Here is a 26,027-nt window from a genome sequence, read left to right as displayed (position 1 = left end):
TTAAATTTAAGTAATGAATCACTCATTACAACATCATACGGCAGAGAGTTCCATAGTCTCACTGCTCTTACAGTAAAGAATCCGCGTCTGTTATTATGCTTAAACCTTCTTTAGTCCTGACGTAGAGGATGCCCCCTTGTCCCCGTCTCAGGTCTATGATTAAAAAGATCATCAGAAAGGTCTTTGTACTGTCCCCTCATATATTTATACATTAAAATAAGATCACCCCTTAACCTTCGTTTTTCCAAACTAAACAGCCCCAATTGTAATAACCTATCTTGGTATTGCAGACCCCCCGTCCTCTAATAACCTTGGTCGCTCTTCTCTGCACCCGCTCCAGTTCAGCTATGTCTTTCTTATACACCGGAGACCAGAACTATGCACAGTATTCTAAGTGTGGTCGCACTAGTGACTTGTATAGAGGTAAAATTATGTTCTCCTCATGAGCATCTATGCCTCTTTTAATGCATCCCATTATTTTATTTGCCTTTGCAGCAGCTGCCTGACACGGGCCTCTAAATGTGAGTTTGTCATCCACCCATACACCCAGGTCTTTTTCATTGATGGTTTTGCCCAGAGTTTTAGAATTAAGCACATAGTTATACATCTTATTACTTCTACCCAAGTGCATGGCCTTACATTTATCCCCATTAAAGCTAATTTGCCATTTGTCAGCCCAAGTTTCTAGTTTACATAAATCATCCTGTAATATAAAATTGTCCTCCTCTGTATTGATTACCCTGCAGAGTTTAGTGTCATCTTCAAATATTGAAATTCTACTCTGTATGCCCCCTACAAGGTCATTAATAAATATGTTAAAAAGAAGAGGGCCCAATACTGACCCCTGTGGTCCCCCACTGCTAACCGCGACCCAGTGCATGAGTGCTCCATTAATAACCGCCCTTTGTTTCCTATCCCTGAGCCAGCTCTTAACCCACTTACACATATTTTCCCCTATCCCCATTATTCTCATTTTATGTATCAACCTTTTGTGTGGCACCGTATCAAAAGCTTTTGAAAAGTCCATATACACTACGTCCACTGCGTTCCCTTGGTCCAGTCCGGAACTTACCTCTTCATAGAAATTGATCAAATTAGTCTGACATGAACGGTCCCTAGTAAACCCGTGCTGATATTGGGTCATGAGGTTATTCCTCTTCAGATACTCCAGTATAGCATCCCTTAGAATGCCCTCCAGGATTTTACCCACAGTAGAGGTTAAGCTTACTGGCCTATAATTTCCGAGTTCAGTTTTTGTCCCCTTTTTGAATATTGGCACCACATTTGCTATACGCCAGTCCTGTGGTACAGACCCTGTTATTATGGACTCTTTAAAGATTAAAAATAATGGTCTATCAATGACTGTACTTAGTTCCTGCAGTACTCGGGGGTGTATCCCATCCGGGCCCGGAGATTTGTCAATTTTTGTGATTTTTAGACACCGCCGTACTTCCTGCTGGGTTAAGCAGGTGACACTTAATGGGGAGTTTTTGTTATCACTGATCATATTGTCTGACATGGAATCTTCTTGTGTAAATACTGATGAAAAAAAGTCATTTAGCATATTGGCTGTTTCCTCATCCTCATCCACCATTTCACCCAGACTATTTTTAAGGGGGCCAACACTGTCATTTTTTAGTTTCTTACTACTTACGTAGTTAAAGAATATTTTGGGATTATTTTTACTCTCTCTGGCAATGAGTCTCTCTGTCTCAATCTTTGCTGCCTTGATTTGCTTTTTACAGAATTTATTTAACCCCTTCATGACCTTGGGATTTTCCATTTTTCCGTGTTCGTTTTTTGCTCCTCTTCCTCCCAGAGCCATAACTTTTTTAGTTTTCTGTCAATACGGCCATGTGAGGGCTTATTTTTTGCAAAACAAGTTGTAATTTTGAACGACATCATTGGTTTTAGCATGTCGTGTACTAGAAAACAGGAAAAAAATTCCAAGTGCGATGAAATTGCAAAAAAAGTGCAATCCCACACTTGTTTTTTGATTGGCTTTTTTACTAGGTTCACTAAATGCTAAAACTGACCTGCCATTATGATTCTCCAGGTCATTATGAGTTCATAGACACCAATCTTCTAGGTTCTCTTTTATCTACCGTATATACTCGAGTATAAGCCGAGATTTTCAGCCCAAATTTTTGGGCTGAAAGTGCCCCCTCGGCTTATACTCGAGTCACGGTCGGCGGGTGAGGGGGAGAGGGCGCTGAGGCATACTCACCTAGTCCCGGCGTTCCTGTCGCTCCCCCTGCCCGTCCCACGGTCTCCGGGTGCAGCAGCCTCTTCCCCTGAGCGGTCACGTGGGACCGCTCATTAGAGAAATGAATAGGCTGCTCCACCTCCCATAGGGGCGGAGCCGCCTATTCATTTCTCTAATGAAGCGGTGCCGGTGACCGCTGATAGAGGAAGAGGCTGCGGCACCGAAGACAGGCAGGGGAAGGAGCGGGACGCCGGGAGCAGGTAAGTATGACATATTCACCTGTCCTCGTTCCACACGCCGGGCGCTGTCTCCATCTTCCCGGCGTCTCTCTCTCTCCTCACTGACTGTGCAGGTCAGAGGGCGCGATGACGCATATAGTGTGCGCGCCGCCCTCTGCCTGATCAGTCAGTGCAGGGAGACGCCGGGAAGATGGCGCCGAGGAGCTGCAAGAGAGGTGAGTATGTGTTTTATTATTTTTATTGCAGCAGCAGCAGCACAGCTATGGGGCAATAATGGACGGTGCAGAGCACTATATGGCACAGCTATGGGGCAACGGTGCAGAGCACTATATGGCACAGCTATGGGGCAACGGTGCAGAGCACTATATGGCACAGCTATGGGGCAATGGTGCAGAGCACTATATGGCACAGCTATGGGGCAATAGTGCAGAGCACTATATGGCACAGCTATGGGGCAATAGTGCAGAGCACTATATGGCACAGCTATGGGGCAATGGTGCAGAGCACTATATGGCACAGCTATGGGGCAATAGTGCAGAGCACTATATGGCACAGCTATGGGGCAATGGTGCAGAGCACTATATGGCACAGCTATGGGGCAATAGTGCAGAGCACTATATGGCACAGCTATGGGGCAACGGTGCAGAGCACTATATGGCACAGCTATGGGGCAATGGTGCAGAGCACTATATGGCACAGCTATGGGGCAACGGTGCAGAGCACTATATGGCACAGCTATGGGGCAACGGTGCAGAGCACTGTATGGCACAGCTATGGGGCAATGGTGCAGAGCACTATATGGCACAGCTATGGGGCAATGGTGCAGAGCACTATATGGCACAGCTATGGGGCAACGGTGCAGAGCACTATATGGCACAGCTATGGGGCAATGGTGCAGAGCACTATATGGCACAGCTATGGGGCAATAATGGTGCAGAGCACTATATGGCACAGCTATGGGGCAGTAATGGTGCAGAGCACTATATGGCACAGCTATGGGGCAATAATGGTGCAGAGCACTATATGGCACAGCTATGGGGCAGTAATGGTGCAGAGCACTATATGGCACAGCTATGGGGCAGTAATGGTGCAGAGCACTGTATGGCACAGCTATGGGGCAATAATGGTGCAGAGCACTATATGGCACAGCTATGGGGCAGTAATGGTGCAGAGCACTATATGGCACAGCTATGGGGCAGTAATGGTGCAGAGCACTATATGGCACAGCTATGGGGCAATAATGGTGCAGAGCACTATATGGCACAGCTATGGGGCAATAATGGTGCAGAGCACTATATGGCACAGCTATGGGGCAATAATGGTGCAGAGCACTGTATGGCACAGCTATGGGGCAATAATGGTGCAGAGCACTATATGGCACAGCTATGGGGCAATAATGGACGGTGCAGAGCACTATATGGCACAGCTATGGGGCAATAATGGTGCAGAGCACTGTATGGCACAGCTATGGGGCAATAATGGACGGTGCGGAGCACTATATGGCACAGCTATGGGGCAATAATGGTGCAGAGCACTGTATGGCACAGCTATGGGACAATAATGGTGCAGAGCACTATATGGCACAGCTATGGGGCAATAATGAACGGTGCAGAGCACTATATGGCACAGCTATGGGGCAATAATGGTGCAGAGCACTATATGGCACAGCTATGGGGCCATAATGAACAGTATGGAGCATCTATTTTTATTTTTGAAATTCACCGGTAGCTGCTGCATTTTCCACCCTAGGCTTATACTCGAGTCAATAAGTTTTCCCAGTTTTTTGTGGCAAAATTAGGGGGGTCGGCTTATACTCGGGTCGGCTTATACTCGAGTATATACGGTAAGTGGTGAAAAAAAAATCCAAACTTTGCTAAAAAAAAAAAAAACAAATTGTGCCATTTTCCGATACCCATAGCGTCTCCATTTTTCATGATCTGGGGTCGGAAGAGGGCTTATTTTTTGTATGCTGAGCTGGTGTTTTTAATGATGGCATTTTGGTGTAGATACGTCCTTTGGATCACCCGTTATTGCATTTTAATGCAATGACGTGGCGACCAAAAAATGTAATTCTGGCATTTCTAATTTTTTTTCTCGCTACGCCGTTTAGCGATCAGGTTAATCCTTTTTTTTATTGATAGATCGGGCGATTCTGAACGTGGCGATATCAAATATGTGTAGGTTTTAATTTTTTTTTATTGATTTATTTTGAATGGGGCGAAAGGGGGGTGATTTAAACTTTTATTTTTTTTATTTTTTTCACAATTTTTTTTACTTTTTTTTTTTTTACTTTTGCCATGCTTCAATAGCCTCCATGGGAGGCTAGAAGCTGGCACTACTTGATCGGCTCTGCTACATAGCAGGGGGCGCTCACAGCAGGCCTGCATCAGTAACCATAGAGGTCCTCTATGGTTATCGTTCTGACGCATCGCTGACCCCCGATCATGTGACGCCGGTTAAATGCCGCTGTCAGCGTTTGACAGCGGCATTTAACTAGTTAATTGCGGCGGGTGAATCGCGATTTCACCCGCCGCTATTGTGGGCACATGTCAGCTGACATGTCCCAGCTTTGATGCGGGTTCACCGCCGGAGACCTGCATCAAAGCGCGGTATCTGACCTTGGACGTACTATCCCGTCCGAGGTCAGAAAGAGTTTAATTTTCTGTATTTATTTAATGCCTCATCACTTCCTACTTCCTTTAATTCTCTAAATGCTTTCTTTTTGTCACTTATTGCGCCCCTTACAGCTCTATTTAGACATATTGGTTTCCTTCTATTTCTATGTTTATTCCCATACGGTATATACTGTGCACAGGTCCTATCCAGGATAATGCTGGCCCCATCCTGTTATAATGTATCCATCCTACGCCCCTTTTTGGTATAATCCATCCTGAGCTAGTTCCAGAAATAATGCCAATTATACTGGGCCCCTTCCAGATAAAGTTCCACCATCCTGTGTCACCTTCCAGTAATAATGTCATCCATCCTGACCCCTTCCTGGTATAATGTTCCCTATATCGTTACTGTCCAGTAATAAGTTCCCCCATCCTGAACCCCTTCCAGTAAAAATGCCCCCCCCCCCCCCCATTCTGTTGCTTTTCTCCAACACATTTAAAAAGAAAAAAATATTATTCTTACCTTTCTCTCCTCCCACAACTTGTGGCATCCAATTCTATAGCCAGCACAGAAGCAGGCAGCTGATTTCGGCATACCAGCACTCCGGGAGGAGCATGACATCACTGACATGAGCTGCCGGTGATGGGCACACCAACGTCGTCTGCAGACCTCTGACCGGCCGGCGGCATGTATTGCAGTGCAGAGAGCTGGTGGGTCTCTGTGCTGCAATACACTTCAGCTGACTGTGCGTTCTCAGCTGAAATAGGTGCTGGCCCCCCTCCTGCATGGATTGCTACACTACTATGTACCCCCATATCTTTTCTATGTCCTCATTATACTCTTGCCATTGGAATAGCGTGTGAAGGATAGAGATAAGTGGATCAGGCAAATTCAAATTTGCTTGTTTGCACAGATTTTCCTGTTTAATTCCATTTGAGAAGTAGTTATTCTCCATTAATTTTTTGTTCCTTATTATTCTCTGGGGTCCTATGCTGGAGCATAAGCAAACGTAAATGTAAAAAATAAAAAATATCCTTATACTCACCACCCTGCTCATTTCTCCTGCCTCTCACCATAACCCGTTCAGTCCTGCTTGCGTTTTCGGATCCCTGTTATGAGCGCTCAATTCCCTGGGACTGTTGAGGCTCTACGCAAATGTGGGAAAGGTCATCATGACTTCACGAAGTCATAACGTGCGCTATGACCTTGCATGCACCATTTTACTGAAGCCAAATGGAATGAATTACCCAAAAAAATCAACATTTAGGCAAATGCATATTTTTGCAAAATTTGAGTTTACACTCAAATATATTTGCTCATCTCTAGTGGAGGACAAAAAGTACAATTATGCACGGAGAAGGGGATTGGCTGTCTTGACCTCCAGGTAGTCTTAGTAAATAGAGATAGAGGAATTTTTCAGTGAACCCAATGATCATATATGGTAGACAATGAGACAGCTAGTTCCTGTCCTAGAAATTGACGATAGAAGTCTTAAGACTCACCATGTACATTAGATGAAAGTCAAGTAATCTGCTACTGACGAACCATCCGATATGTATGGGAGCCTTCCATCTTTCCTCCAACTGATGTCAGGGAAGAGAATGGTTGGGCAGGTGAAATTTTAACTCCCAATTATTTTGTTTTTAGGGCAACCACAGTTCTCTTTTTCAGACCAGGAAGGGGAGACTCAAAATCCCTTTTAAAGTGGTCACTCCTGTGAATATTTAATAGTGTTCTTAGATGAAAAAAACATTTAACCTGCAAAGTAAAATACTGATATATAGATAATGTAATGAATTCATAGCCCTTTTCATTGAATTCTACATTGAGTAATGTCTGAGAAGGCAGATGCATCTTGCACTGCTCGTTGTCATTGCTTGTTAGAGAATATTGCCAGTAGGTCATGTATGCAAGCGTAAAGGAATATGATAATCATATAAATACTCTGTTAGCAATGCTTTTATCCTGGGGCATGTCATAGAATTATTCATGCTCTACTTCACTGTTACAACGCTACATCAACAATAGTCTATAGAAAATGACTAATACCGGCTCAACATTAAGAGGAAACTCCTTTGAAAACCAGAATTTCCCATTTAAATCACTTTATTAGTCTTTCAAAAGTCCTTCAGGACCTATTTTTATTTTCTTTAAAAGTCAAGTTGTGTCCTAAGACTCTGTTCACATTACCCCGCTGCACTATTTTATCCAATAAAAGGATGCACACTTATGGAAATCTGGTGGTCCTGAAGATTCTCAGTGGGGTCCGTTGGAAATAGCTGTATCCATCCTGTGATTTAATTATTCTGGTCCTATTACATAACAGAAGAACCATATCAGGAACAGCGATGTGAACTGAGCCTATTGTTGGTGGACTCTACCAACATTGGAGTATATGCGCACAGAGTTTTTTCCCTTGAGTTTTTCCAGAAGCATTTTTCCTGACATCCCTTTGGACGTCTTTTCCACCAGCTTTACAGCATTTTTTCTGCATCCCAAATATAACATAGAACGGACCGGTCACTTCTTTTAACCGCTTCCCGGCTGTCAAAGCCTGAAAAGGTTAAAAGAAGTTACAAAAGATGGACAATATTAACAGTAGGACGTTTTGAAATTGCTGTGCATTATGTCCATTCTTTTTTTCTTTTGTTAGCTCTTTTTAAGTGTTTTTTTAAAATGACATTATGTGCACATACCCTTATTCTGTCTAGTCATCACTGGTCTACAGTATCTTCAACTTCAGTGAAATTCTCTATTTCCACAAGAAGAAGCACTGATACATAAATTCAAAATTTCTGCAGCTACTTTTTCCTTCGGAGGTATAATCTATTTATGGCACAAAACCATTCCTGGCATCTTGATTCCCCACTGATAAACCATAATATTAAAACCACTAACCAGTATATTTAATAACATTTTCTTACGACAATGGCATCTTTCTAGGAGTGGGATACATTAGTCTGTAATTGAATAGTTAATTACTAAGTTTAGTGGGTTGGAAAGATGAAGAACGGCCTATTCTGACTCCATAACTAAGCTGAGTGTGTGGAGCATTTGAGAGACCATTTCTGTAGCTCTCTATGTACCATTACTCACAAACTGATAGTGCAGCGCCCCAGAGTCCTGGTCGTTGCAGTACTGTGGCTCCGCCACTAAGGGGAGCTATGGTACGTCTGATGGCACTGAAGGAGTTCATCTGACCAGGTATCACAGACACCAATACATTTCACAGCCGGGCCTCCAGGGGGAGCTAAGGGTTCTATTCATTAGGCCACTCCTCACATACTGGTAAAACTGGGGGTCAGGCAGGAAGTTAGAAAGAAAGCTGACTGGGTTGGAACCAGGCAACACCTTGTGGCAGAGGGTGTTGTGGGAGAAGATTCGGTAGGGTCCCTGTCAGGGGTGGGATCCTGACAGAGGCCTGGCTACAGGAAAGAACGTAACGGGACCGTGCCTGCTCAGGATAGCGGCGGTGCCCAAGGAAGGATTAGAAGCGAGATAGATTGTGCTGAGTGAGAAACGAGATCAAAGCAATAAGGAGAATACCAGTAGGAGTCGTGCTGTAAGACCGAGGCAACATCCTACTGAGGCGCAAACCACCGGTGGCCGGAACGCCGAGGAAGTATTTCTATATACAGCTTCAGGCAATACTTCAAACCTACGGCAGGACAGTCAGTCTCAGGCGGGCTGTCTCACCTAAATCACCTATGCAGTCTTGGGGGGCAACTTGTGGAGAGGGGCGACTCTAGGGTCCCGGAAGAGCTCCGAGCCTACCCATCAAACGGGTGCCGTCCTAACCGTAACATCAGGGAGGGACAGAGGATTAGCAGAACATCATCTAATCGAGTTGTGAGGGAACTTAAGAAACAGACACAACAGTTGTGGGGACTTTCCGTAAGCACAGCAGGGAAGGACCACAACACATAGCGCTAGCAGGAAGGCACAGATTTCCACCTGCAAAGAGAACTCTGGAGGTGCCATTGGACCGGCCGGACTTGCGCAGCCTGGTGAACCGTATTCCGGACTGAGGACCCAGAGATCTTCAGTAAAGAGGTAAAGAGACTGCAACCTGGTGTCCTCGTTATTTACCTGCGACCGGCACTACACCGCACCACTACCACCATCCACATCCATCATTCACCATTCTTTCACCGGACGTCCCCCTGACAGGCAGGGCCACGGACCGGGCCTAGCCACCGTGACAACCCCCAGAACAGAGACTCTGAGGCCCGGTACCGGGTACCCCTCGGCCCTGCGGCGGTGGGGGCGCTCCATTTTCATCAGACAGTTTTACTGGACTGTAGAGGCATGTATGAAGATTTCAGAAGAAGGTTTATTTCCATTTGAATTTTTGTAGATATGTACAATTGCAGTAGGTAAAAATGATTATACTGAAACAGAGATGCAGACGTGTGTGCTTCTTAACATGGCTGACATACAGAATGGAGAAGAAGAGGAGAGGGGTTTCTGACATTAGAGCTACAGAGAGAGAGGAGGGACATGCTTCCAAAAGGGGCAAATTCCTGTTGTATAGCAACCACACAGCAGCACAATGAAATACAGACAAAATTGTATAACTCTTAAATTATGGGACATGACACGGGCAAAAGTAAGAATCTGAGTGACTTAGACACGGAACAAATTGTGATGGCTAGAGAACAGGGTCAGAGCTAAAGAGGCAGGTCTTGGGTGTTTCTGATATGTAGTGCTTGATACCTACCATCCGGTTCATCACAGACAGGCTCATCAGTGCCCAGACTCATTGATGTGCAGGTGAAATAAAAGCTAGCCCACCTGGTTCGATCCTCCAGAGAAGCTACAGTAGTGCAAATTGCTGAAAAAATAAATGCTGGCTATATTAGAAAGGGGCCAAAACAGTTAACAGCTGCTTGCAGCATAGTTGCATGTACATAATATTAGACAGGTTTTAAGAAGCACTTCCATCAAAGCACTGTGTACTTACAATTGCTCATTTTGCCTTTCTACCCAGTAAATTCTTCTCTTTTCTCTGCTCTATGTAGAAACAGGAAGTCTCTTGTCCCTGGATTTAGCATTCTCCTCTTCAACTTCTGACCCAGCTGCTCATCCTCCCCTTACCAGGGACGTTTGCAGTGACTCATGAGTCATGCAGTGAAAATTGACCTCCTGTTTCCACATAGAGCTTAGGATTCAGCTAGTCAGTTTTTTAAACTCCTCATGTCATAGACCCAATGGAAAAGAGAATAATTTACTGGGTAAAAAGGTAAAATGAGCAATTGTGAGTGCACAGTGTCATATAATATGATGATTACAATACATATTAACTTTCATGGGAGTGCTTCTTTAATGTTATGGCTGATCAGTGTAGGTGCCTCAATATGAAGAACCAGAACACTGTAAGGGAATAGATGATTTTACAAACTGACTATGTATACTACATTACATATGTGCCCTTTTGAATTTTGGATTCATGAAAGGTCCTGATGTTTGTTTTCCCCACCACACTCTTTTCATGACCCATAAAACCCATAAAGTCGGCACAGACAGCCCACCATTTATTGAGCAATGGGTCCCTTGACTCTGAAATGCTCAATACTTTTGTTCCCCAAGATAAGTGGCTGGCAGAGTTTTCTGGCAGCTCCTTACTCTCCAATTGACAATTGAAGGCTTCAATTCAACATTTTTCTCCTGTCACATGGTTTGACCACGTTTAGAAGAGCAACCACGGTCATTAAACTACTGCAGGTGGGCTATTTACAAGCTGATGGGCGATCATTCAATGGCAAAGACTGGTAAACTAAAATCCTATGCTCTCCGAGCGATTGTTAATATGTCCCGTGCACACAGAACAACATTGTTATCGGCAGCACATCTCTTGCTTACACAGAACAATGTGCTGCCGAGACTAATGATTTTAATTCCAACATGAACAATCCATATTCTGCTAAACAGACACTTTACTCTTTCGTTGGTTGATTGCCAGTATGTTTTCACAAGCCAGTAATAAACCATCGAGCTGGTGTACAATTATCTGTTTTGCCTTTTCACTCTATGCAGGGCTAGTTTCCAACGACCATATTTTCAGTATGTAGAAAAAACTGACATCACACGAACAAAACTCGAACCAATGTTGTTCAATAGGACTGTTCAGATTTGCATTTCTTCACCTGGACCAAGTGGCAGCGTGAAAAAAAAGCCTCAGCATGGACTCGTTTCTTCCACATTTTGGATCATACTCTCCTATTTAAGTCTATAGGTGTGCCAAAAAATACCGTATCACATATGGATCTAAAATATAGCATCTGATTTCTAGGGACGTAACACAATTCTTAACATATCTGTTTTTGGTCTTGTAAATTCTATCAACTTCTGATATATAAAAATGAATGTCATTCAGATGACAATGCAGATGGAATATCGTCCTATTTTTCTTGATGAGCCTAAAAGTCACTGCAAGAATTGCACAAGTTTCCATATGTGCTACGACTTTTTCTTCTCTCCAGATGATTAGTTTCTAGCCTGCCGAATGAGTTCTGTAATGAGAGATGATCAGATGTCAGCTTCAGAATTAGTCACTGATTATGTATATACGAACATTTCAGACTACCGATAAAGTAATTGAATCTTCAAAATATAGACATTATAGATCCTGTAAGCAACGTTTGAGATCCATCCTGTAAACTGCTGATGCACAGAATAACATTTCTTACAGCTTGACATTGTGGGTGGAATTGCGTGCATGCGGACCTCAAAAGTAATGTAAATAGTCTACACTGAGTTTGGAATTTCAGGCTCAGTTGCCTGCCAATATAGCTCCCTTCATATATTTTTTATGTGAACTCGTATGAACTTGGCTCGCTTCCCTGACACATAGAATGATTAACCAATACCGGCTCCCTCCAAGGGCTGTATAGCAGGGCTCAGATGGGTAATGTTGGAAAATAGTTCAAGGTTAAATAGTTGTTCAGAACTCCAGAGCTGTAAATGTTTTCTCTGCCTTGTAAACTGGACTGCAGTGTTCAAATTGGAAGTTACCATTAGGATAGAGAAACAGACAAGGTATACACTTTATACCATAAGTGATCTTTTACTTCATATTTAGCTTTAATCTAGTCCACATAAACCATCAACTATCTAGCTTCTGACCACCTGCCAAATGCAAAAGTTGGAGTGGGCTACTTTTAGCAGAAGTCCCGAAACTGAAGCTTAGGAACTACATATGACTCGTGGGCCCATGGGGTGTATGGCTCGCATCTCTCTGCCAGCTTGGAGCTGGTGGAAGAGTAAAGATTTTCAAAAGCAGCACTACCCCAGTGTTTACCAAACTTACAGATTCAACTCCTGAAGGTTCTCCAGTATATTCTGCCAATAATCATCTGAGTCTGGCAACCCAAAGCAGCGTGTCACCTGTTTTAGCTAAAAGCAACTTTCCAGAAGTAAATCTGAGTTGTTTGATTGCATCAGAGTAGGACACCACTATACAGAAAGGTCTCCAGACGGTGACTTTTCTGAGTATCCCTTCACATAAGAGCAGTTTTGGATGCTCACATACTGGGTCGGTGGAGATAAATATGGTAAGAAGACAGGATGATGCTGCCAGTTACAGAAATGATTGAAGTTGGATGTAATAGTGTGGTAAGTAATGGGGGTAAAGTGGGCACACTGGCGGACAAAGACAGAAGAGGGCTACTGTACTGTACAAGAACATTTTTCTCATATGGACAGGTGACGTTGAGACCCTTCTTACATTTCACAGAGATCTCAATTCCAGTTTACCAGGCCTGACCCTCTCAATATCTTATGATTCCACTTCCATGAATTTTTTGGATACCATGGTGATCATTAATGACGACAGGAACATAGAGACAGATCTATATGTAAAAACAACAGACAGAAATAGTCTACTAAAATACGACAGCTGCCATCCTCACCATGTAAAAAAAGCTCTCCCCAAGTCACAACACGACAGGGTCGACAGAATTGTGTCCAATTCAGACACCAGTCAGATTAGACATCAAGAGATGAATACTAAGTTTTACAACAGAGGATACCCGGAGCACATTCTCTCAGTAAAAGGTGATGTGACTAGACCAGATAAACACCAGAGAGCACCAAAACTTGCTTTTGTTAACACATTCCACCCATTTAATTATCTTATAAACAAATGTGTCCTTCAGAATTGGGACATCTTGGGCAAAGCATACCCCCATGTGAAAGAATTTCATTCTATGCCAATTATTTGCAATAAACGCTGCCCCAACATTCGGGATCGTTTGGTCAGGGCTGACGTGGGCTCTAGAGACAGGGGACCAGTACAAAGAGTGCTAGCTACATCACGTAATGGGACATTCCCTTGCTTAAGCTGTTACCAATGTTCAAATGTGTCAAAAGGGGATTCCTTTACACATCAACGTTCAGGAAAGAGATTCCAAATTAAGGGTTATTTCACATGTAATTCTTCTTTTGTCATTTATCTGATAAAGTGTCCGTGCGGTCTCGGGTACGTTGGGGAAACTACCCAGCATATCCGAGATCGCATCTCACAACACAAATCCACTATTAGATGTGGTAAGACTCTGTTGCCAATTCCAGCTCATTTTTTACAGGCAAAACATAGTGTGGCACAATTAAAATATCAAGTGATAGACCATGTCCCGTTGGCTAGAAGAGGGGGTGACAGGATCAAAAAACTTAAGGAACGTGAATCTTTTTGGATCCACACACTACAAACCTTATCACCACACGGTTTAAATAGAGAATATGAGATCTCTTATTAAGATAATGGAGTACATATGACTTCTCTCATAATAGTCATTTGTTCTTAAAATTATTATGTGGTCTTTCTCATCATAACTGTATGTTCTTATTCTCCAGATTGTAACAAGTGATGGTAATGTATGTTGAGGTATATTCTTCTAACCTCTAAAATGACTCTAATATAGACTTGATGGTCCTCAGGTTATGTCTAAAGATTAGTTTCAGCCAAAATCATAATTTCTATTAATGACTTTCTATACATGCTTCTTCTTATATACAGATACATGGAGAGTGAATAGAATAGGAAAATTTATATTATATGCTCTAATTATGTCCTTTCTTTCCTTCCTTTTTCAGCACACAAGCGGGAATTAGAAACAGAGCACCAATAAACAGCGCATGCGCATAACTTCGGTCTTTTCCGGCACTTCTCGTCCCACTCCGGACCTTGCAATAGCGCTCCCGTCACATGTTCTTTAGTGAACTTTCACCCGGAAGTATTAGGGCGGATACGAGCACTGAGAGGGTAAAAGCTGGTAACACGCTGTCTTCTCACACACGCTTCTTTGACTGCGGTCGCGCAAAAGCACATCGAGCACGGTGCATACCGGTTATTGGACTAAGGTATTTATTTAATGCACGGTCTTCTAATTAGCCTGTACATAAGGCACTAATTATGGAAATCTGTCTCCACAGAGTGGATTCTCTTTTCTCCTGTGCAACACACTTGCAAGTATAGCAATTTTCCTTTTGTTATATATGGTTATATGCATGAGCGCTTTAAAAAATCCAATTTTCCACTCTACCCTATTCCACATCTCCAGCATATTCATATCCCTATGCGATAGATAGGGGATATATATTTATTAGATTTCTTTTCTCCTTTTTTTTTAATACAACATGTATAAGAATTATAAGGATGTACCGCATGGTCAGTTAGGATGTGGCCCTTATTGTTGTCAGCTGAACATATCAAATACATAGGTTTCTGTGTTAAAAGAACTCCTATTTTCCATAGGTTTTTTTACTATTTTTTCCTTTGAAGATTCTCCTCTGGTATACAAAAAGTAGGCAAGGATTGTATTATTCATATGGTGGTTGGGGATAATAAGCTAATAAGGGACATGTTATTAAATGTCTCGACATTTGAAATTTCTTGGTTTTTGTTTTGTTGTCTTAAATAATCTTTCATATGTGTTACAGAAGGACATTATTTCTTGATAAAGGCTTTTCAGCCGAAACGTTGAAAGCGTATGTGTCCGAAAGTGTATGTGTTCATCAGAGAGAATATATATTTATCCACCTGAAGTTTGTTATAAAAAAATTTTTTTCTCATATATGGAATCCCACCATTTGAAAGAATATTATGGAAAAAAATATGATAAAAAAGTAATAAACAAAGAATTGTTCATTTCAAGAAAAGCAGTGTGCCGGAGTTTTCTTCTTATTATACTATTTTTCCAGAGCACCTCTGACTTATCAAGTGAGCACCCTCTTCACCATACAATTCTGTACAAGAACAATATATGGGTCCTTTGCAGTCCAATAGCTCATCATAACACACAGTTCCACCTGCTATGTAGGTAGTAATGGGCCCCCTTACCTCTTGTGCCCATGTGCGACTGTACAGGTTGCATTGATGATATGTTTGCCCCTGAATGGGCATTCCCGGATATTAGTATGCTACATGTAAGGTGAGGGCCACAAGGTCCCAATGTGCTTTTTGTGGGGAAGCTTTGGCTATCTGTATACTGTTGGGGAAGAGGGCACTAAATGTGGCTTGTGACCATCTCTCAAAGATCAATGACGTGGCTCACATGGTAAGAAAGGTTGGGGACCACAGACTTAGAGCCATCAATCTTTTTTCTGTTGGAGACTCACTGGCCAGACATAGCAATCTTTCGGTCTCATCATTGGTTGGAGTCTTTGACAAAATTCTATAAAATTATCACAATTTAGCCTTTATTTTTCGGGCAAACAAACATTAAAACATTAAAATTAGCACAAAATGAGTTAATTATGTTGATAAACTAGTGATTGATGCAGCCAGGCCTGGACTTAGCAACACTTTTGTCTCCCTAGCAGTGCCACACCAACAGTAATCATATTGTTAGGAAGGTCCTCTTCTGGTTTCCAGACTTCTCCAGTCCTCTCTGAGGGTGGAGCTAGTGCACACTTGGGTGATGCGACTACTCACGGTGGTGCCTTGTGGTACTTTGTGTGTGGAAGTGGTGAGCGATATGGGAACATGGGATGCCATGCTTCCCACTGGTTTTGCATCCCGGGAGACGTGGGATGCTGGGTCTCCCAGTTGCCAGACGATGCTGCCTTGCCAAGTGTTAGCCAATGGTGGGAATTTGTTCAGGTGACTAAGGAGTGGCTCCCTGGACACGAAGGGGAGGAATGCTTAACCTGATTATTACCATAGGATTTGGGCTGCCTTCATAAGGTCCGATTCTAATCTAGTTCAGTGCTGTTTATTCAGTTTCCTTGTGTAGGTGAATGGTGAGTGCTTCCTGGTTGGGCTCTGGTTGTTTCTCAAAAGTTGCTAAAGGTCTTTATTGGGGTTTTTTTATTAGCTATTGTCCCGGATTTCTCTTTGGTTTTCATTTGGGCTTTAGGCTGCTAGATTTGGATTTACTCTTGTATCCAACTCCACATTGTCCTGACTCAAACTACTAAATCCAAAACTGCACATTATGTATGAAACCAAAGCAAAGTTTGGAAATTGTCCTGATTTAAAAAACAATGGGATTGTTTTATGTATGCGGCTTCTATGCAGACCCAGAGGTTACAGACTATACACAAACTCCATGTAATCTGATCTTTCAGCTGCTTGTAAATCCCTTTCCTATGACTCCCATTTCACTGTTTGTAGGTTGGGAAACATATTGGAAAACATAGGGGCTGTAGACATAAAACTGTAGGAGCAAAGCGTTTTAAACAGTTTATGTATTTACTCTACTGTGCCAAAGTTTTAGGCAGGTGTGGTCCGACATCTGGCACCTCCACAGTTTTTTGCTCTGGTAGCAGCCGGATGTAAGGACTTTTAGCATAGCTACTAAACATAGCTCTGGTCAAAGTTTAGTAGAAAGCGCTTCCAGCAATTGTCAGCTACTGCAGTACAGTTTCCACTCAATAGAACAGAGGCTGTACTGCAGTAGCCAGCAAGGGCCGGCAGCAGCAGAATCAATTTGGAGCCAATTAGACGCCTGATGGTATTGCATGGTGGATACGTTTCTGCCTGTATTTCTCAGCACTGAGGACACCATTAAACCTGACCAAATCCCCAGCTCCATTTGCTGAAATGCAGCCTGAAACCTGTAAGGTACTTCCACCATGCTTCACTACCTTCTGTTATAACAAATATTTCACATTTTGACTCACTGGCCAAGTGAACCTGCTGCTATTTTTTGCATAGTTGAATCATTTGTCCTTGTATCTTGGTTGATAGTATCGTTCTTGGTTGCAAATCTTCTATGAAAACAGCTTCTAGTCAGACTTCTATACAGTAAATGGATGTAGTTGTGTCCCACCAAACATCTTTTGCTGCAGCCTTGCCGCCATTTTTTTTGCAATTCCACAAATAACACAGTGGCTGCTTCCAAATGGAAGCCACAAGAAGAATGGTAAGGTCAGAACAAATACATATGCACAGCAGGTTGTTTTGACGCTGCTGTGCATATATTAGTGTATTTGGTATTTTTTTTTTAGAGCCAATTTTGTTTCCAAGCGGAATCCGCCTGGAAAAGATGTTGAGTGCACATACACTTATTGTCAACTGGAAAATATCCTGGCCACACAGTGAACGTGAATAAGTTCTGTTTTCATTATTTAAGGGAAATGGCTACTTTCACTTTTTTACACAACCATACTTAACAATAGTCCAGGGGTGAACACAGACAAGAGAGAGCCCCTGTGCCAGAACAGCATATTATCCCTTCGCAGTCCAATAGCTCATCATACTGCATAATTTATCCAGCTTTGGAGGTAGTAGTGGGCCCATTTAACTATTGGGCCCCTATGCGACCGCACAGGTTGCACCAGTGATATTTCTGTCCCGGCAATTGTCTCAATTTTGGTGGAACAATCAAAAGAACTCCACCACAAATTTGTGGGGTTTATGAAGTCTAAATTTGGAGTTTGGGGGCAATTTTCCGGTTGGAACTTACATAGTCCAAAATCTGAAAATTTAAATGTTAATAACTATGAACATTGCAAGCAAATTTTCAAATAACATCTTTATATGTGTTGTATTTTCAAATTTTGGATACCAAAAGTCATGGTAACAGACTACAAAGAAATTCCATGTACTCTGATCTTACCATTTATGTGTCCCCTACTTCTTCCTAGGCAACCTACTGTATGTTAATAAGAAGTAGAGATCATATGGAGAGGAAGATCTGACTACACAGGGTTTGTTTGCAGTCTGTTACTATAGAGACAAATAGTGTAGGTCTTCATAGGAACATTAAACACAAAAGAATAAGATTTTAAACTAAGATTTTATTTAAAAAAATTATATTATTTGGGGCATTAAAAATGGTTGTGAAAGTAGATCAGTTGCAAAGATTTATCAAAACTTTAACAGGGCATAAAATATATATTAGTTTAGAAAACTTGCATTCATAAGATTTTTTTTGTCTTGGAGTTGTGACATTTTAGGACTATCATCTATCAGTGCTTCTTAGTGGGTCTCACTGATGGGGCGCTCGCTAGTTGATAGTAGTGAAATCCTGACTTTTCTTATGTGCACCAATGATTGTATAACAAAATTGACTTCTTTTTTCTTATTTTATTGTTATGCTGGTTTCAAAAGATTAAATATACATTTTGCAACATTTGTAATTTTGGCATGGAGTTTGACTAGAAAGGCCCATGTTTAACCATATTCCTGTTGGTGGGACCGGTAGACCCTTTAATGCAGGGATGTCAAACCCAAATACCCAGATTGCCAAAATTAAAAATTTGAACAAACTTGTAGGCCAACCTTTGTATTTATTAAAAAAAAGTCTACAAATAAACAAATATACCATTAATGTAAAGAATGGATTCATTTAGAAATGAGCTGTAAATGTGAACAATGTAATCCTGATACAACAACATACATGAATGTATCCATGTAGAGGGAAGAGATCAGTGGATATCTAATCACAGGATCAGCCACAGGACAAAGACACTGGAGATCACCTAACTAAGAACAAAGAGACCCTTGTCTGATCAGCTGCCATGTTTTCATAGGCTGAAGATCACAAGGGCCAGTGTTGTGCCAGCAGTCTTGTAATAACCTACAGTGCCCTGTTTTGCCATAGACATGTATTGGATATAGCAATGACATCTGATCTTCAGCTGCAGCTACCTTTACAGTACAAGTGGAGCTCCCCGTCAGGGCAAGGGGGTTAGTCGGTACCGGGTCCTGCGGTTCACGGGGATGTCACGGTGGCTGACCCGGTCCGTGGCCCTGGGACGTCTGTATAAAAGGGAAATGTCTTTAAAGGGATAAAGTTTGTGTTCATGACGCCACCTGTGGTATTCGGTCAGGGTGACCGACGCTGCTTTAACCCCTTCCTGACATCCGACGTACTATCCCGTCGAGGTGGGGTGGGCCCGTATGACCGCCGACGGGATAGTACGTCCAGCGCGATCGGCGGCGCTCACGGGGGGAGCGCGGCCGATCGCGGCCGGGTGTCAGCTGCCTATCGCAGCTGACATCCGGCACTATGTGCCAGGAGCGGTCACGGACTGCTCCCGGCACATTAACCCCTGGCACACCGCGATCAAACATGATCGCGATGTGCCGGCGGTGCAGGGAAGCATCGCGCAGGGAGGGGGCTCCCTGCGGGCTTCCCTGAGCCCCCCGCAGCAACGCGATGTGATCGCGTTGCTGCGAGGGTCTTACCTCCCTCCCTGCCTGCTCCAGACCCGGATCCAAGATGGCCGTGGATCCGGGTCCTGCAGGGAGGGAGGTGGCTTCACAGAAGCCTGCTCAGAGCAGGCACTGTGAAGCAGCCTGCACTTCTCGCAGATCGGTGATCTGTCAGAGTGCTATGCAAACTGGCAGATCACCGATCTGTATTGTCCCCCCCTGGGGCAAAGTAAAAAAGTAAAAAAAAAAATTTCCAAATGTGTAAAAAATAAAAATAAAAAAAAATAATGAAAAAAAAAAAAAATATTCCCATAAATACATTTCTTTATCTAAATAAAAAAAACAAAACAATAAAAGTACACATATTTAGCATCGCCGCGTCCGTAACGACCCGACCTATAAAACTGGCCCACTAGTTAACCCCTTCAGTAAACACCGTAAGAAAAAAAAAAAAAAACGAGGCAAAAAACAACGCTTTATTATCATACCGCCGAACAAAAAGTGGAATAACACGCGATCAAAAAGACAGATATAAATAACCATGGTACCGCTGAAAGCGTCATCTTGTCCCGCAAATAACGAGCCACCACACAGCATGATCAGCAAAAAAATAAAAAAGTTATAGTCCTGAGAATAAAGCGATGCAAAAATAATTATTTTTTCCATAAAATAGTTTTTATCGTATAAAAGCGCCAAAACATAAAAAAATAATATAAATGAGGTATCGCTGTAATCGTACTGACCCGAAGAATAAAACTGCTTTATCAATTTTACCAAACGCGGAACAGTATAAACGCCTCTCCCAAAAGAAATTCATGAATAGCTGGTTTTTGGTCATTCTGCCTCACAAAAATCGGAATAAAAAGCGATCAAAAAATGTGACGTGCCCAAAAAGTTACCAATAAAAACGTCAACTCGTCCCACAAAAAACAAGACCTCACATGACTCTGTGGACCAAAATATGGAAAATTTATAGCTCTCAAAATGTGGTAACGCAAAAAATATTTTTTGCAATAAAAAGCGTCTTTCAGTGTGTGACGGCTGCCAATCATAAAAATCCGCTAAAAAAATCACTATAAAAGTAAATCAAACCCCCCTTCATCACCCCCTTAGTTAGGGAAAAATAAAAAAATGTATTTATTTCCATTTTCCCATTAGGGTTAGGTTTAGGGCTAGGGTTGGGGCTAGGGTTAAGGCTACAGTTAGGGTTGGGGCTAAAGTTAGGGTTAGGGTTGGGGCTAAAGTTACGGTTAGGGTTTAGATTACATTTACGGTTGGGAATAGGGTTGGGATTAGGGTTAGGGGTGTGTCAGGGTTAGAGGTGTGGTTAGGGTTACTGTTGGGATTAGGGTTAGGGGTGTGCTTGGATTAGGGTTTCAGTTATAATTGGGGGGTTTCCAGTGTTTCGGCACATCAGGGGCTCTCCAAACGCGACATGGCGTCCGATCTCAATTCCAGCCAATTCTGCGTTGAAAAAGTAAAACAGTGCTCCTTCCCTTCCGAGCTCTCCCGTGTGCCCAAACAGGGGTTTACCCCAACATATGGGGTATCAGCGTACTCAGGACAAATAGGACAACAACCTTTGGGGTCCAATTTCTCCTGTTACCCCTGGGAAAATACAAAACTGGGGGCTAAAAAATAATTTTTGTGGGAAAAAAAAGGATTTTTTATTTTCACGGCTCTGCGTTATAAACTGTAGTGAAACACTTGGGGGTTCAAAGTTCTTACAACACATCTAGATAAGTTCCTTGGGGGGTCTAGTTTCCAAAATGGGGTCACTTGTGCGGGGCTTCTACTGTTTAGGTACATTAGGGGCTCTGCAAACGCAATGTGACGCCTGCAGACCATTCCATCTAAGTCTGCATTCCAAATGGCGCTCCTTCCCTTCCGAGCCCTCCCATGCATCCAAACGGTGGTTCCCCCCACATATGGGGTATCAGCGCACTCAGGACAAATTGGACAACAAATTTTGGTGTCCAATTTCTCCTGTTACCCTCGGGAAAATACAAAACTGGGGGCTGAAAAATAATTTTTGTGGGAAAAAATTTTTGTTTTATTTTTACGGCTCTGCATTATTAACTTCTGTGAAGCCCTTGGTGGGTCAAAGCGCTCAAAACACATCTAGATAAGTTCCTTAGGGGGTCTACTTTCCAAAATGGTGTCATTTGTGGGGGGTTTCAATGTTTAGGCGCATCAGTGGCTCTCCAAACGCAACATGGCGTCCCATCTCCATTCCTGTCAATTTTGCATTGAAAAGTCAAACGGTGCTACTTCCCTTCCGAGCTCTCCCATGCGCCCAAACAGTGGTTTACCCCCACATATGGGGTATCAGCGTACTCAGGACAAATTGTACAACAACTTTTGGGGTCCAATTTCTTCTCTTACCCTTGGGAAAATATAAAATTGGGGGTGAAAAGATAATTTTTGTGAAAAAATATGATTTTTTATTTTTACGGTTCTGCATTATAAACTTCTGTGAAGCACTTGGTGGGTCAAAGTGCTCACCACACCTCTAGATAAGTTCCTTAGGGGGTCTACTTTCCAAAATGGTGTCACTTGTGGGGGGTTTCAATGTTTACGCACATCAGGGGCTCTACAAACGCAACATGACGTCCCATCTCAATTCCTGTCAATTTTGCATTGAAAAGTCAAACGGCGCTCCTTCCCTTCCGAGGTCTCCCATGCGCCCAAACAGTGGTTTATCCCCACATATGGGGTATCAGCGTACTCAGGACAAATTGTACAACAACTTTTGGGGTCCAATTTCTTCTCTTTCCCTTGGAAAAATAAAAAATTGGGGGCGAAAAATAATTTTTGTGAAAAAATATGATTTTTTATTTTTACGGTTCTGCATTATAAACTTCTGTGAAGCACTTGGTGGGTCAAAGTGCTCACCACACCTCTAGATAAGTTCCTTAGGGGGTCTACTTTCCAAAATGGTGTCACTTGTGGGGGGTTTCAATGTTTACGCACATCAGGGGCTCTACAAACGCAACATGACGTCCCATCTCAATTCCTGTCAATTTTGCATTGAAAAGTCAAACGGCGCTCCTTCCCTTCCGAGGTCTCCCATGCGCCCAAACAGTGGTTTATCCCCACATATGGGGTATCAGCGTACTCAGGACAAATTGTACAACAACTTTTGGGGTCCAATTTCTTCTCTTACCCTTGGAAAAATAAAAAATTGGGGGCGAAAAATAATTTTTGTGAAAAAATATGATTTTTTATTTTTACGGTTCTGCATTATAAACTTCTGTGAAGCACTTGGTGGGTCAAAGTGCTCACCACACCTCTAGATAAGTTCCTTAGGGGGTCTACTTTCCAAAATGGTGTCACTTGTGGGGGGTTTCAATGTTTAGGCACATCAGGGGCTCCCCAAACGCAACATGGCGTCCCATCTCAATTCCAGTCAATTTTGCATTGAAAAGTCAAATGGCGCTCCTTCGCTTCCGAGCTCTGTCATGCGCCCAAACAGTGGTTTACCCCCACATATGGGGTATCGGCGTACTCAGGACAAATTGTACAACAACTTTTGGGGTCCATTTTCTCCTGTTACCCTTGGTAAAATAAAACAAATTGGAGCTGAAGTAAATTTTTTGTGAAAAAAAGTTAAATGTTCATTTTTATTTAAACATTCCAAAAATTCCTGTGAAGCACCAGAAGGGTTAATAAACTTCTTGAATGTGGTTTTGAGCACCTTGAGGGGTGCAGTTTTTAGAATGGTGTCACACTTGGGTATTTTCTATCATATAGACCCCTCAAAATGACTTCAAATGAGATGTGGTCCCTAAAAAAAAATGGTGTTGTAAAAATGAGAAATTGCTGGTCAACTTTTAACCCTTAACTCCCTAACAAAAAAAAATGTTGGTTCCAAAATTGTGCTGATGTAAAGTAGACATGTGGGAAATGTTACTTATTAAGTATTTTGTGTGACATATCTCTGTGATTTAAGGGCATAAAAATTCAAAGTTGGAAAATTGCAAAATTTTTAAAATTTTCGCCAAATTTCCATTTTTTTTGCAAATAAACGCAGGTACTATCAAAGAAATTTTACCTCTATCATGAAGTACAATATGTCACGAGAAAACATTGTCAGAATCGTCAAGATCCGTTGAAGCGTTCCAGAGTTATAACCTCATAAAGGGACAGTGGTCAGAATTGTAAAAATTGGCCCGGTCATTAACGTGCAAACCACCCTTGGGGGTGAAGGGGTTAAGGGGACCGCTGGGATGATGTTATGGCAGCTAGATGGTATACCTTTCCACAGGTGAAGTATGTCCCCAGGGCTTCCTAGTGTGTAGATGGTAGAATGGTGAGAGGTGCAGTGAAGAACGAGGACACAGGATTGCAGCCTTTTTACCTTGCTTACTGTTGGTTTCAGCAGCCACAGTCCAGGGCACCAGATCACAGGGCAGATAGAGTCCGGCTGGTTTGGAGGCAATTCCAGAGTCCCCTTGTCCAGGTGGAAATCAACAGCCTTCCCTTGCGCTGTAGTGGTGTAGTCCCTTACTGCATAAGCTTCAAATAAGGTCCTCACAGATGTGGTGTCTCTCTCTCTGTCCCCTGTAGTCGGATAGGACAAAACCCATATGACTGGTGGCTTGAGGCTGTTTATAGGGACTCTAGCACACCCTGGCCTCTGAGGGGTGCCACCGTGCCTCTTGGGTGTAGGTGCGGACAAGTAACAAGCAATTAGCTGTCCTGCCGGTCTCTGAAGTAAGGCATAGAGGTCCTTACTACCTCGGTGTTCTGGCTACCGGTGTTCTGCGCCTCAGAAGGAGGCAGCCTGCTCCTGGCTGGTCCCCTCCTGGTATCCTCTCCTGTGCCTTGCTGTCCTTCACGCTCATTGCAATACAATTCTGCTTTCAAAATATCTCTTTCTGGGAGCTGCAGCTCTTAGGGCATGCACAGCTCCGAGGACCCTCTCCTCTGTCCTCTGGCAGGAATTCACTCCTGCCAGGAACAGCTTCCCTGAAGGACTGACTAACTTTCCCTACAGACTACCAGTTATATATATGTGGGGAGTCACCTAGTAAATAGGATCAAAAGCTCCCCCTGGTTGTCTGGAGTGTGAATGTGTTGCATGTTTGTGATACCTGGATGCAGTTATCCTTCCTTGCCTCCAAACATAGCATCACTCTCCCCGGGAGGAAAGCAAAACCACTGTGACGACCAGGACCCTGGGGCGCCACACAAGCACATAAGATTCATGGTAAGAAGTTCTCAGTGCCCCAGCTTACTTATAAGCAGGGCCGGTTTTAGACAAAGTGGGGCCCTGGGCAAAAGTTTAAAGTGGGGCCCCAAATGCTCACATATCACACCACCACACAGAAATATTTCTGTTGTATTTACAAGCACTAAGTTCTGGCCGCTAAAAGAGGGCAATCGACAATATTGAAGTCATTTGACGCTTGTTTCCTGGCCTCTTTAGTGTAGGTGCACATGTTCAGTAATTGGCAGCGCTTTGGAGGCAGCACATATCCGCTGCCTCCAAAGCGCTGCCGGCTATTGAACGTAGGTGATTCCGCATGTTATCACTGAACCGTGCGGATTCACCATGTCTAATACATTGTATGGGTGACATTTATCTTGCAGAGACAAATAAAGATAAATTGACATATTGACATGCTGCGCTCTGGAAAGAAGCGACACATGTCCGTCTCCGCAGGTGAGCTGCGGGTGTCTGTGCACGCATAGTGGGCATGGGATTTCTTGAAATCCCATCCACTATGCTGTAACATCTGCCACTGCACAAGTACGCAACGTCCAATCCCGCATCGTTTACTGACCGTGTGCACCTACCCTTACTCCGGCTGAGGAAGAATGATTGGTACAGATAGTCCTCGATACAGTATAATGTATAATGCAGGTCTCATATATAGTACATATAGTAAAATGCACTCCCCATGGTCCTTGGTAGAGTATAATGTAGCCCCCCTCAGACTATACTGCAGCCCCCTCATAGAGTATATTGCAGCCCCACTCAGAGTATAATGCAGCCCCCTCAGAGTATGATTTAGCCCCCCAACAGTATAATGCAGCCCCACCCCCACAAACACACACAGTATAGTGCAGCCCTCTTCACACACAGTATAATGCAGCCTCGCAAAGTATAATGCAGTGCCCTCAGAATATAATGCAGGCCCCACCCCCACACAGTATAATTCAGCCCCCCACAAACACACAGTATAGTGCAGCCCACACACACAGTATAATGCAGCCCCTCACACACACAGTATAATGCGGCCCCCCACACACAGTATAATGCGGCCCCCACAGTATAATGCGGTCCCCCAGAGTATAATGCAGCTCCCCAGAGCATAATGCTGCCCCCAGAGTATAAAGCAGCCCCCCACAAACCCAC

This window comes from Ranitomeya variabilis, chromosome 4 (assembly GCF_051348905.1).
Source record: "Ranitomeya variabilis isolate aRanVar5 chromosome 4, aRanVar5.hap1, whole genome shotgun sequence".
Classification (NCBI taxonomy): domain Eukaryota; kingdom Metazoa; phylum Chordata; class Amphibia; order Anura; family Dendrobatidae; genus Ranitomeya; species Ranitomeya variabilis.
Note: the sequence above shows the minus strand (reverse complement) of the source record.